Source organism: Coptis chinensis, chromosome 8 (assembly GCF_015680905.1).
Source record: "Coptis chinensis isolate HL-2020 chromosome 8, ASM1568090v1, whole genome shotgun sequence".
Lineage (NCBI taxonomy): Eukaryota > Viridiplantae > Streptophyta > Magnoliopsida > Ranunculales > Ranunculaceae > Coptis > Coptis chinensis.
This window is the reverse complement of record NC_141463.1, coordinates 90,828,606-90,837,500: the sequence shown is the minus strand read 5'-3', so window position 1 is coordinate 90,837,500 and position 8,895 is coordinate 90,828,606. Positions and strand designations below refer to the sequence as shown.

Sequence of the window (8,895 nt, the reverse complement as noted above, 5' to 3'; positions counted from 1 at the left end):
CTATTTATGATTCATCATCCCTACTACTTAATCATGAAGGTGTGTTCATGCTTCAGAGACCAGGTTTGAAAGAGAAACGTTTATTTAGCTACGAGTTGGAACGGGCATCTTACGCTTTAATGCATGACAATGGCAACTTTATTGTATACAATCCGGAGTCTGTACTCATATGGCAGAGTTTTGATCACCCGACTGATACAATTCTTTCCGGTCAGACGTTGAAGACCGGTCAAAAACTAGTCTCAAGTTATAAATTGGTGATGGAAGACGATGGGAATCTAGTAATGTATAATGAAAAGGGTCACTATAGGTGGAAGAGTAAGACGCGTAAGAAAGGTAGTAGCCCCGTAGTACTTAATCTTGACTCAAGTGGTCGTCTCTACCTAGCCGATTGGGACGGTGTAGTTATCAAGAACTTAAAGCAGAGAGAGGAGGATTCTTTTCGGAGCAGTGGGAGGCACATAATTTATAGAGCAACGTTGGATCCTGACAAAACTTTTCGGTTGTATGAAGAGAAAATTGGGTGTCATTGTGGAAAATCTGTTGTACTATGGCATTCAGATTGCACTGCTTGTAAAGAAGATAGAAAATTAATCTTATATGTGTGGTGGGTTTTAGGGATCGGCGTCCTCATATTTTGCATTGCTGTCATATTGCAATTCATGAGATGCTCAGGATAAAATCCATAATGTATCCTTACTTTAGAAAAACCTTTGTTTTGATTTTTGTTGTTTTTAGTATTACCGTAATCTTATATATAATGGGAAAACTAGCCCCGTTTGTTTATTAGTATGTGTATTCTCGATTTTAATCCAATCTTTTAAATTAAAAGGATACCTGAAAGTTTCACCCACGAAATTTTCTAAATTTCACAGTTCATGTTCTTATATAATGGGAAAATTAGCCATTAGTATGTGTATTCTCGATTTTAATTCTTTTAAATTAAAAGGATACCTGAAAGGACTATAAAACTCAACATATTCATAAAACAGAAACACCATTTCGCGGTTTCCCAATTAAAAGCAAATTAAACCGTTCGTTCGTCTTCTCCGTTCCTGATATTCCCAATCCCAATTAAAGCCCGTTAAGTTCGCTCCCTCCGAATTTAAGACAAAAAGAACTTTGTCATTCCACTCAAAGCAAATTTGTCATTCCTCTGCTGATTGAATTTATGAATTGAAATCTACTCTAAAGCGCATAGGTAGGAATTTTGTTTATTTCTTCAAATTTGTCTGCAATTTTCGTATTGTTCTATTTCTTACTTTTTCTTTCTCTATTTTTTTTTTTCGTTCCAGTCACAGAATAGTGCCTTTATCATTCAATACTTTTTTACCCAACTTCCCAACTCGAACAGAAAGGTATGATCTTCTAATCTGTTGCCCCAAGTTTTCAGTTAACCAACCGTTTCGATACTTTCCCAAAGAAAAAATTCATATTCAGCAACATCTCTTCTTCATCTTGAAAATCCCTCTCCACATGGAAGAGGTTAGATTATTATTTTTTTAATTTACTTTTAAATTGTGTTTAGGGAACAAGTTTGGTTTCCAATTTGTTTGCGCTGGCACCATTTTACAAGAGTAACAATGCTTTCTTTGAGACATCAACTTTCTTTATCTGCTCTTCATCGATTGGGTATGTTTATTGTCTGCTCTTCATATTCTTCATCTTTCAGCCTCGTTTCCCTGGTTCACTTTGCATAATCTCACACAAGGTACAGATGCAGAGGTTCAACAATAAGTCACTGCAATGTCTCAGACACAGGCAGTGCTTTTACCACACTTAACTTGGATAAGGCAAGAAAAGACGGAAATGGTTTGGGCAGTGGAAAGCTAAAGTTTATGATATGCAGAACGTGGTTGTGAGCATCAAGTCTAGACGGGTAGCTATGACAGACGATGAATTTTTCTCGTCTTGCAATGAAAATGAGACGGAGAGTGATTATGGTGATCTGTTGACAGAGGATGAGAAGAGTCAATTGGAGGTTGCCCTTAAGATAGATTCTTCAGAGTCGGTGCCAGAGAATGGGATTTTGATGGGTTTATTGTTCATCGGCATAGTTTCTATGAGCAAAGATATATATATATATATATATATATATATATATATATATATCGAAGATATATATAGTCAGAAGTAGCAGCTGTAGCAGCAGTGAGGCTAAGCAGGAGAAGAAATGTTGATTTGGTGGATGGAGAAAACGGGAAGCCAAGCCCGAGACAAAAAAAATTGCTTCCTCCTAGAAGTTCGCTTTGTGTGGAGGAGAAGGTCAGTGATCTCCTTGGGGATTCGCCTCCCAGAAACAGACTTGGTAGGCACTCAGTAGATATTGCTGAGAAGGGGGATGAACTCCGTAGAGGAAGGGATACAAGAAAACCATCTTTGAGTTCTGAGAGTAGTCATCGGCGCAAGGAAAGTCATTGTGAGAGCGAGTACAAAAAAGGATTGAGACCTATTCTCTGGCTTTCACCCAATTTCCCGCTTCAGACAGAAGAACTCCTTCCTTTGCTTGATTTTCTCGCAAACAAGGTCAAGGCAATCCGTTGTCTAAGAGAACTTCTTACTACAAATCTTCCACCAGGAACTTTTCCTGTTAAGGTTGTTATTCCGGTGGTTCCTACTATCAGGGTGTTGGTCACATTTACGAAGTTTGAAGAGTTGCAGCCATTGGATGAGTTCTCTCACGCCTCCTTTAAGTCCTCGTCTTTGCTGCAATGAAAGCCCAGCAGTGATGCAGGCCACAGGTTCATCGTGGCTGCAATGGATAAAAGCCCCTATGAATTGTTGAAGTTTGTTCAATTTGGAAGCCTCAATCTATGAATTGTTGATTTAGTTTATAGAATTAATTGTTTAGTGTAGTTATTGGTTGTTATCTATTAGTTTACTTAATAATATGATTGTATTTTCTTCCGGCAGGATCTCTATATCAATATTGGTTGGCCTCTATACCGAAAATATGGACATGCATATGAGGTATTTCTTAGACCATGCTCACCTTAAAGTCACGTTGTTGACTGAATTGCAAATTGGTTTAAGTGTTATTGTTTAACCAGGCATTCAGGTTAATCATGAATGATCCTGACTCCATTTTAAACTCACTTACTCGCGAGATTAAGGAAGTTGGTCAAGATGGAAAGGAGGTAACTACAATTCGCGCCACTCATTATTTGGTAGTAGAAGGTATTCTGTTTGTGTTTAACTTATCAATTTGTCACTACACATGTGACTAAGCTGGTACTCGCTGTGTCAGATGAGATTAAAGATGCTCTTTTAATCAACATTAGGAGGTGCATGACCCTATAGCCGCTGAAAATACAAGCAGACATTGAAATGAAATGTTTTTAGATGGATGGGGTTCTTCACATCAAGGTCATGATCTCATACTGTTGTCTTTAATTCGTTTCATTTCTTTTGCTAATATGATTTGTTTAGCTTATTTGCCCAAATTTTAGTTGCTGTAGCCCATAATACGTCCATTCTTCTCCATTTTACAGGCTGCCATGCGGAAAGCTGAAGCTGCTGGAAATGAGGATTGTCCTGTTAAGATGAAATTGGTGGCTCCCCCACTGTATGCCCTTACAACACAGACTCTTGACAAGGTATGCACTACTATTGGCCTTGATTTTTTTATGTGAATGCCATATACTGTTTACCGGTTTCCTTTATGAGGTGTTTCATACTTTCATGTACGGTTGGATATGTAAACAATGTATATTTTGATCAAATGAGAATTGTTACTTACTTACTTATAGTGTTTTGTAATTGAAAATTTGGTATTAAGTAACTAAAAACTAATATTAGTTGTACTAATAAAAGTCATTTATATATTAGACCTCCTTAACAAATTTGATGTTATCCTTTCATTTTTTAAATTTAGTTAATTATTTGTGTGTTATATGGTTGATTGGTTGAGGGTTTCAAACATTTGGCCTTGAAGCTGTGGGTAGTGGTTTGGTAATTAATAATTTGGTTTTTTCTCATTTAGTGTTGGGGGTTCTAATTGTCCATTCTGTTCCTATCGTTAAACATATGCATTTCCAAGAGAGACCAACCCGAAAGAAGTAGCTAGCAAAGGACAAACTGTATAACATTCTCTTTAAGGCGTGCACGTCTCCCATCGATTGCATGTATTATGCTAACATCACAGGTTGACGATTTCTTAACTCGGATTTTTGTTGGGTATGCAGGATGTAGCTAAGCGTAACATTTCTAAATGGAAATGTTATGAAAGGATGGGAAGGATCTTTGGTTAAACCTACATTGTTTGATGTTGTTGTTTCTTTGTCATTGTTGTGACTGGCTGAATTGGCTAAATTAGTGTGTATTTATTTGTTCACGAGCCATGTCATACCATTGCAGCTGACCTCTGTGCTAAGCATTTTGTGCATGTCTTTAGCCAGTCTTTGTAGTTTTAAGAGTTTTAGAGAAGTTGTTGTATCTTTATTGCTTTTTAACTATTATAAGAAAGCAAGTCAAAAGAAAAGAATGGTGTCTGTCACTACTTTTCAACATTGTGCAAGTGTTGGATATTCTAAATTGTTAACTCTTCTCTTGGTCATGCTTCCTCTGTTTTCTATTGGACTCTATTATCTGTCATAGGTTTTAGGAGATCTATTATCCCACCTATTAATTTGGATTTAAAATCTTTGATCAATGGCTAAAGTATAAAGTTTAATCATGTGGACAAATAATGGAATTGTGGCCAGTCATTCTTAACTTTCATTATGGGTAATAGGTATTGACACATTTTACAGAGTGATTTTCAATTTATCTTCTATGTTTTCTTTGTTCATTTTTATGGATTTAAAGCAATTATTTGCTCTTTAACTTTGATCTTAACTTTCAGATATCATTCGGGTTTCGATGCCATCGTGGAGAGAAGGGGTGGCCCCCCGCTTGTTTTCATGCTCACAGGTCTATTGTTTATAGAAAGGTATAGTTGGGAGCAAACAACTCTAGAAATGGTATACAAGCAAGCTCCTCGGGGAACTGCTTCATCTTCTATCTCCTCTTAATCCACAGCCAGCGAGGTTCTAAAGTTATATTTTCAAAACCAAAACAAATAAACACGCCGCCGCTTCTACACAAGTATAAAACTCTTAGATGTTTGAAACCTGGAAAGTACATCTACTCTCCACATTAAGCAGTTAATGTATGATGAATCTTGATCTGTATCTACAGGAAGAGTCTACACCGATAAAGATAGATATCCGTTGTAGGTGTTCAAGGGGATGTGGTTCTCGAATGCATCCACTTAGATGAAGATCTCATACGTGAGGAATGATGTTCAGAGTTATGTATAACACTTCTTTTATACGATCAAATATTCTATTGCTGATTCGTGAGGAGATTGATACACTGTGGGATGCCAAGGGCCACTTACCAAAGGACTTCAAAGCAGAGGTACGCGACAATCATTTTAATGGGAGTATCTATTTTTGGAATTGGGAATTGAATGTTTGTGTTTATTAGCCATGAACACGACTGAAATTAATTTCAATTGTCCCAGACTTTTAGTCTATTTGGCATGTTATTTTATGCTGACAGATTGTGTGCCTAGACGTCGACATTTTTCTTCATTTTGTCGTAGGACAATCATTAGAATTATATTCATGTACCTACATATATATGTTTTTTCAGAATCGGCCAAAGCGCAGGGGAGGCCACAGAACATGTACTTGCGACAGCAGGGCATTGTGCTTGCACTGCATGGAACATCTTTAAGATTCGAAAAGCTGTCAATCCTGCAACTTCTCTTCGATCTTCTGTGTTTAAGAATGCAGTAGGAAGTTAATGGGGTTAGAACATGCAAAATACTGACCCCATCCATCTACTCTTATCAAGTGAAGACTGAGCGAGTACATCTACTCTCCACATTAAGCAGTTAATGTTTATCTGAATCCCGATCTGCATCTACAGGAAGAGTCTACACTGGTAAAGATAGATATCCGTTGTCGTGTTCAAGGGGACGTGGTTCTCAAATGCATCCACTTAGATGAAGATCTCATACGTGAGGAAATGATGTTCAGAGTTATGTATAACACTTCTTTTATACGATCAAATATTCTATTGGGTTGTGTTGGAACTTAATTGACCTTGCTTTGGAGACAACATGTTTAAACTCCTAGGGTTTTTTGTTCTTAATTGACCTTCTTCTTTTCTTCTCGGATATAGGTCGGCCTCTCTTTCGCTTCTACTGGCAAGCTTTTCTGGAAGCTCGAGGTATGGAGTGAGACCCTGTAGAAGACATGTGCTAATAAGCACAAATATTTCCTAATTGCCCACCAGACCATCCGGATTCCGTACTCAGGAGATTTTGGATCACCCGAACAAGGGGCACTGGCTCAGCGAGGTTTGAACCCTGTGTGGTCACAGGTGCCCATGAGGAGAGCTGAGGTAAAGTCGGCCGTTTAGAGAATGTAGTTGCATTACACATGACGTAGGAGAACCAACCAAAGCTTATCAAACCAAGGTCAATAATATTGATGCCTTGAGGAATCAGTTCATGGAGGTTAGGAATGTCAGGATAAACGAGTGGTGGAAGCATGAAATATGATATGTTGTTCTTGCTGCATGAAATCTGATAAACGAATGGGGAAAGCATGGAGGTGAGGAATGGTTTATGTTGTTCTTGCTGCAAGCAACTGTGTTTTCACCACATGTTATACCCATAAACTTAATCTGTATGTTTTCGGCGTAATTCAGCAATGCAAGATCTTTATAATTATGTACTCATTATAGTGTCCATCAGTTTTTTTACGCTATTGTGTCATCGATACTTACTACTCTCTTATAATACAAGCTTATATAGTTAACGTCATCGAATATGCTAACATAGAACGTACTATCCGAATCTTATGTCTATGTTACAGCAGTATAGTAGCTCTTTTTTGTACATACAAATTAAAAAAATAGACTCCAACAAATATAAATACAACCGTCATTTATTTATTTATTTTTTTTACAACTACCAAGGCCCAGGAATGGAAAAAACAAAAACAGACTTATCCCTTGGATCCCCACTGCTTGAAGTTCACTCCCTTCAATCGTCAAAAAACTCTTCCTTAAAAATTCAAGTACTAACTGCTTCAACTACCGTATGGTTTCTTCAAGCAATAACCGTTTGTTAAGCGAAACTGTCAGTATACATACAAAAAAATTTCCATTGTCAATTTCTCATGTGGAATCTTTGGCATAAAAAAATAGCATTATCCTGCAAAAAAGGTTTGCTCATGACTAATTTCAGTCTCTTCGACAACACTTTGCATATTCCAAATTTATATAGACACAATTTTAACTTTAATAAATTGTTTCATCGTATCATTTTTTCTTTCATAGTATTGTAGTTTTCTTAAATAGCAGTTCGTCACTTACACTTTCAAGAGTGATTCGTTACTTTTTTGTGTACTTTTTCTTATTCACTAATGCATTTCATGGATGTATATTAGCTTTAAAATCTAGGCGTGGGTTCATGGATGTATATTAGCTTTAAAATCAGATGATTATAACGTTATAAGCCATACCATTGTGTTTGGCAAAATAATTAAAAAATAAATAAAATTGTTAGTTCTTTCAATCTTCAATCAACCATCAGTAAGTTCTATGCCTTAAAGTATGTTATATGTTGCCATCTTTTATTATTTGTAATGGGAGGTGTTTCAATTAAAAAATTGCATATTATTTTGTTAAGAATCATGTCTTGGGTAGGGCAGCTCATTAGAAATTCAATCCTTCTTGATACAGATATTACCATTTGAAGATTCTGCTGAACAGCCTGGAACCTCAACTAAGGAAACAAAGCCTAAACGGATACGTAGAAAGTCTGAATGTGTGGTAAATATACAACAGCGATGATTTTTAAATATTTGTTTTATCAATTCTTTACCCCTTTATAACTAACACGGGGAAAAAAAATGTGCATTATTATGTTGGCATAGGAAATTTATCCATACAATTTTAATGAAACCGTGGAAACTTGCATTACACCATCGGCCGCGATCTAAGAGAATCCGCAAAATTTACCAGGTAATAAACTTTAATTATGTTCAGTCGAATGCTAAACTTCCATCTATTGTTATATTTAGTTTAAATAAAAGTTTGCTGAAAGAATATGTCGTTATAGGAGTGAATGTGTGTGCTGTGGTGTGGTGTTGTGGATGTGGTAGTGTATGGTGTGGTCTGGTTTGGTGGAGGTGGTAGTGTGTGCGTGTTTTGTGTTCTATGTGTATGTGTATGCTGGCAGGTCATGTGCTAGAGTGTTGTGTGTGTGACGTGGTGTTGTGCTGTGCTGTGTTGAATGTTGGGATTTATTGCTGCTATGTACTTGGTGCTGCATTCTGCGTTCTGCTACTACTGCCTGATGCCTGGTGGTGGTGTGTGTGTGGTAAGTTTGCTGGTTCGTATCTATGTTCGAACTGGTGTGTGATGCTGTAGTGATGTATGTGGCAGGTGGTTTAGTAGTGTAGTCGACTTATTATGCTGCTGATGTTGTGGTTTGAGATTGGAGCATGTAAACGGTTATAGGACTGAATGCTGGAGATGGATTGGACTATGTCGTTATTATTATTGTCCTAAACTTACTATTGTTTTATTATTTATGGTTGTTAGATATTTTGTTCTTGGAATTTAATTTGTAATGCAACAGTGATGTTACTAATGTCTACTAGATTTGCTCTGCCATGTAATAGTAATGCGATAGGATTTACATAAATAGTTGTTCTATCAAACTACTAGATTTGCTCTGCCATGTAATAGTGTTTGTTATGATATTGATAAACAAACACTTTCTTTCAAGGCCCCTAATGATTCAGTTGCAGCTACTGCCTACAATGTAGTATAACCATTGTTGCTTAATACGACGATGGACTTCAGCTGGGCTTTAGATGCTCCCTTTGGCCG

At 37.0% G+C, this 8,895-nt stretch overlaps 3 long non-coding RNA genes and 1 pseudogene across 5 annotated transcripts; all 4 read left to right on the top strand.

The window, feature by feature from the left end:
• Window positions 1-1,021: 1,021 nt before the first annotated feature.
• LOC147484257 (uncharacterized) lies at window positions 1,022-2,704 on the top strand (annotated as a pseudogene).
• Window positions 2,705-2,715: 11 nt separating this feature from the next.
• On the top strand, window positions 2,716-4,094 carry LOC147484256 (uncharacterized). 2 transcript variants are annotated; one of them, XR_015204845.1, is made up of 5 exons: window positions 2,716-2,970; window positions 3,051-3,137; window positions 3,248-3,366; window positions 3,492-3,596; window positions 3,983-4,094. It is a non-coding gene; the product is annotated as an uncharacterized LOC147484256 (long non-coding RNA). The 2 variants fall into 2 exon arrangements; XR_015204846.1 differs by having other exon boundaries at window positions 3,051-3,177.
• A 1,029-nt stretch (window positions 4,095-5,123) lies between these two features.
• LOC147484255 (uncharacterized) lies at window positions 5,124-6,732 on the top strand. 2 transcript variants are annotated; one of them, XR_015205077.1, is made up of 3 exons: window positions 5,165-5,400; window positions 5,638-6,027; window positions 6,172-6,732. It is a non-coding gene; the product is annotated as an uncharacterized LOC147484255 (long non-coding RNA). The 2 variants fall into 2 exon arrangements; XR_015205076.1 differs by having other exon boundaries at window positions 5,124-5,400; window positions 5,638-6,732.
• Window positions 6,733-7,001: 269 nt separating this feature from the next.
• On the top strand, window positions 7,002-7,974 carry LOC147484254 (uncharacterized). Its single transcript, XR_015205607.1, has 3 exons — window positions 7,002-7,221; window positions 7,741-7,830; window positions 7,935-7,974. It is a non-coding gene; the product is annotated as an uncharacterized LOC147484254 (long non-coding RNA).
• The last annotated feature ends 921 nt before the right edge of the window (window positions 7,975-8,895 follow it).